This window comes from Thunnus maccoyii, chromosome 2 (assembly GCF_910596095.1).
Source record: "Thunnus maccoyii chromosome 2, fThuMac1.1, whole genome shotgun sequence".
Taxonomy (NCBI): Eukaryota; Metazoa; Chordata; class Actinopteri; order Scombriformes; family Scombridae; genus Thunnus; species Thunnus maccoyii.
The window spans coordinates 15,683,198-15,688,449 of record NC_056534.1 but is presented as its reverse complement, the minus strand read 5'-3'; positions in this window follow the sequence as shown (position 1 = coordinate 15,688,449).

Below are 5,252 nucleotides of genomic sequence, written 5' to 3'. Positions count from 1 at the left end.
CTGGCCTTGTGTGTAATTACATATCTTACAAAGGAGCCAGTTTGAACTTACCTGTTTGTAAGTTCAAACTTAAAGATCCCCTCCAGATATGTTTTAGGATATATAAAGATCATCTGCTTGGAATAAATAAATATCTACTCCTTCTTTCTCATTGAAAAATCCAGAATCTATGAATATGCAAATATTTTTCATTTAAAAAGTTTAACTGTTGGACACAAGATGTCTCCTATTTCAATGAAAAGTCAGTTCTCAGTGTTTGTGCACGGGAGGCTTCAAGTTTCCATGTCACACTTGTGTACGTTGTATACTGGCCCTTGTTTGGCTCCAAACTAGTTGTGATGTCACAAATCCTGCTCACAGGTACTTTCCTTTAACTCAGCGAAACTTTCCACCTTCAGCAAATTCAGTGAATTTGAAAACAGTGAATTTTAAGCTTGTTAGCTATAGCCTGATGTCAGTGGAGATTTACACATCACTTGCTTAAAACGTATTGCACCACATAAACTAGCTCCCTATGTAGAGATTAGTTGTTGAATATTTACACCCAGTAACTGTGAGGTGTAGCCTAACTGTTGGTTAGCTTATTGAACTGAATTACAAAGGTAACATTAGCTTGCTAATATATAGCCCGTTAAGTGTGAGGAGTAAAAGAAACATCTGACCTGACACATAATAAAATGCTGTTAAGTAATGATGTAAACTGCAAAGATTTTAAATTACATTTCACAAAAGTAACACCTCACATTATAAAAACATTTTGCCTATTACATTTGACTAAATAACGTATAGACGTAACGTCAGGTAAGCTAGCATAATCAGATCTTTTCCACTCATTCTAAAATATGTGATAAACACACATTTCTCCATGTAAGCGTATATAAATATATAAAATGCATAAATATGTATATAAATAAAACTAAGTAATACCTATATTTACAAAGGATTGGCAGTTATGTTCATTTGCCCCCATGAAATTTGGACGTTTTGCTACAACTTGCGATGCTGCAGAGACCTCTACAGATTTACACATCACTAACGTCTTTACTAGCTAAGACATTTCTGCTGTTATAATGGTGCAACCTGGTTTAGTAAATCAATTTGAAACCAGCCAGTAGTTACGAGGAACTTTAGAAAGCACTTCATTAGCTGTCTAATATTAGAAGTAAGGGGTCATTGGTCCAATTTCTTATTTCCAGATAGGGCCTAACTATTCTACCATAGTACTGATTACTGAACTGATACCATTGCTCTGTTTTCCACAAATTTAAAATTTGTATACCTTACTACCTGGATCTCATTGGATTAATTTTATGTAAGGTACAGTATGACCAGGGACACTGTGGCAATAAAAACTGAATCAGCAGCCCACCAAAAACCGACAGAAACACTAACATTTACAACATTGTCAAAAAATATCATAAGGTCAGTATTTGGGCAGATACTAATCCGATGTAAATCTTCTTCTCCTCCTCTTATAACCTGCTGGAACATTTCTCCCTTATATTTTTCATAAATTAACAAAAAGTCCTGATTTCTATACACATTTCCAGTCATTTTGCCTGTCTTGTTTTATTAACCCATCAACTATCTGAGCAGATGTCAAACCTGTGTGCAGAGCTCACAATAAATGTCAAAACATAAACACAATGTAATTTTCAACTCACACTACACAGAATTTACTTTTCTTATTTGCCTCTGTGGAGAATACTATGGTTGGCTGTTTGGGGTTTAAGGGAAGAAAATCAACCTGCTGATAAATCTCTGTGTAGGGAAAACATGCAGTATGGCATCCAATCCAAAACAATACCAGTGCTTGTATTTATTTTGCCCCTGTCTTCTTCTTTCCTTACTCTGATGGAGATGACTCATCCATACTGCAGGTAGATGGAAAGAGAAACACTCACCTGCACAGACAGTGGGTAAAGATGACTCTCAAACACATCATTGTTACTCAAGGAAGGCCCTTAGCTAATACAAACTCCTCAGTCAGTCCCAGATGTTTGTTGTATCAATAAACAAACACATCAATCCACACTGGAATCAGAAATAGTGGCAGTGTTCCTTTGTGGGTTTATTGTACACACACTGAACCCATGCTATTGTTGGTATATTTCCCGTAAAGATTTTCTTACTGTTGAACATGAAATATGAAAGGAAAAAGTCACTTGTCACAGTCTTCTTTCCAAGTGTCCTTTTGGTGCAGCTCAAACCAAAACAAAATCCATTCATGTATCACACAAAAACATATATTAATGTTGAATGACCATGCAAACAAGGAGTGAAACTGGAGTGATATTCACAGTAAAATAAACCTACTTTGAAAATACTTCTAAATTAATGTTGAGCGGTTCGCCTCTATATAGGAAATATGTTAGATTATTGCATTACTGCAGGTTAGAATTCCCCACTAAGGAAGAAATGGGAATCAATGACTGGTAAAAAGATGCCTCAAGAAAGTGTTGGTTTTTTTTGTCTCCCGGAGCCACTTCACAGCTCAGCTGAACACATCAGAACGACGGTTAAACCTGTGCCATATACATTTAATGTCTGTCAGGCCAGTGAAAATTCAGACGAGGATGTGAACACTGAGGGATTGGGTCAATAATGTATTTTAAGTATTGTAGGAAAGTGTAGTGAGTAATGTCTTCAGAACAAGTTGACTTCAGCTGTGAAAAGCTGTTCCCAGGGCCTTGCAAATACAATTGAGAAAGTCCAGGGATTTTTTTAGGAAGTAATTTATATCACAGATATTAATTTGAGAAGTAGATTATCAGTAGTCTGTTTTTCCTGAAATTTGAGTGTTTATGCTTTATTATAATATACATTTATGGAAACAAGTTTGCATGAGAAATTCGATATTTTTGCCCAAAGTAGCTCTTACACACAGGCACACATGGCAGTTAAAAACTGCTGGCAGTGTAGCTTCATAGTCCTCCCATAGATTGGGGGCAGCTATCCCAGAATCCAGTGTGCCTGGGGCAGACCTGAGGTCAGCGCTCCCTGTCAGAGACAGCAGGGAGCCAGTCAAAGAGGGCCCTAAAAGGCTGACCCTTGGGTGAAAGTGCCAGTGGATCAGGGCTTTGAGGTTGCTGAGACCCCTCACAGGCATTATGAAGAGAGGATTTGGTTCATTCCAAAATCAGGTGATGTTACTTTAGAACGACAATGTCCACAAATGGAGTAGGTCAGGGTGGACGGGCGGGTCAACAATACATAAGACTTTAGCACAGAAGATCCTTGTTTGTAAACTGAAACAAGCTTTAAACATGGTATTGTCACATCATAAAACATATTTATTTTTCAACAGTGATTTGTGACAGTTTTGGAAGGTATTCTAATTGCATATTTTGTTGTTTAATTCGGAGGACTTGTTGAAATGTACTGACTAGTTAACACCAATTCCTAAACAGAAAACCACTAACGTGAATATAGTGTCAAACTAACTATGAGAAAACAAAATATTAATTCAATATGTTTATCTGGCTTTTTTGCAATAAATAGTATCACAATTGTTTACAACTCATTGAACATGCTACTATATCACAGTGAAGTATTTCCTGGATGATTAACTGCAGTTTCTGGTGCCATATTATTTTTCGGTGACTTGAACAATACAATAATCATATTTAAAAAAAAGTCTGCATGACTGCTGAGAAAAGGCTTGGGAGAATATGGAGAGAAGAAATAGAGTAGACAGGGCAGCAGTGGTCGATAAACTTAGACAAGATGAGAATGGAAGGCTGGAGCCATCTGTTAAACCTCCACCACTCGAGGAGACAAACCTCAGCCGTAGTTAATGTAGACATGTTGGGGACCAGCGAAGAAAGACAGTGGATTTACACAACACTAAGGGCATGATAGCCACTTGAGAGAAATAAAGTGAATGAAACAGTGGGCTAATGAGCCATGAAAAGATGGAACCCACTGCGCAAACGCTGACATCTCTGCCAAAAAAAAAGCAGGTAAATAAAGTGCTGGAAAAAACAAACAAACACAAACTATTCCAGCAGCTGTTTGGCTCTTGAGGAGAATCAGGCAGTGCTCAGGTAGCCTTGTTCTCTGTTTATCTGAGAACAACAGAGAAATGGGCCGAGGTGTGTTCCTCCAGGTGCATTGTAGGCATTGCCCATGGATGCGCTGTTTGATTTGCGCTCGGCCTTGTTGTTGTGCTTGTCTGTGAGCTCTTGACATGTGCACTGCCGCATGAATAATTGAGGCCTTGCACGCAGTCAGGGTCCAGCAAGCACTGCTTGCTCTCTCTCTTTCACTTTCCCTCAGTCCTCCTTTTCCTTTCTCCCCCTCTCTCAATCTTCCCCAAGTCTCTTTGTCTCACTTTCCTTTCAACTGGACTCAACAGACAGCCAGTCCTTGACAGAATCTGTCTTGAAGATGTTGTGGCACCGTAGTTTTAGTGAAATAATTAGTGAGTCAAACTGTGTGCTGCCCCTCCCCTGGCAACCCCGTCACCTGTTATCTCGATTTTCCAGTTATGCCCTCGCGCTAAAAACCTGGACTCTCTTCTGATTTCATCCCACTGACCTGGGTGAGCTCCTCAACTCAAGTCATGTCTGTTTGTACTGAATCTGCAACTCTTATTAAGAATACATGGATATTAGAGATAGAGAGTAAACTCTAACTTTTTAATCTCGCATCTGAAATACAGCTTTTTGATTAAAATATATCAAAACATTTTTTATAAAGTGTCCATATGTTCACATAAATTATGTCCTTGTCCTCATTTAGTCTTTATTGGGCTGCTTTGACTGACACACGCAAGGCAGGTGCTCCCGTTGAGTCCATACCAGAGGTCTAAGCTGGAGTTTGAGATAAAGAAAAAAAGCTGTACCTGGGTCAGACTGTTGATGAAGACATGCTAAATCAATGAGAAAAGACTGGAGGAGATGAGAATATATGAGTGGTCTGTCTCTCTGTATCTCCCTCCCCTCGCTTTCTGCTTCACACTCAGGCCAGTGCAGTTATCAGCCCCAGCAGATAAACAAGTCTGGCTGCCAGATATAACTCCAATATGTGAAACTCAATCATAACTCAGGAAACCGGTTGGGAATATGAACGGAGGAAAGAGGAAAATGAAAGCTGCCATGCCCACAGGGCAAAACCCAAGGTCCCTTTTGGCAAAGTAAAGCTCCCTCTTTTCCCTCTTTTTTTATCACTTATTTATCTTAGAAAGTAAAAAAAAATCACTATGCAGCAAAACCTTTTTTCTAACCCCCCTTTAAATTTTTTGTGAACAT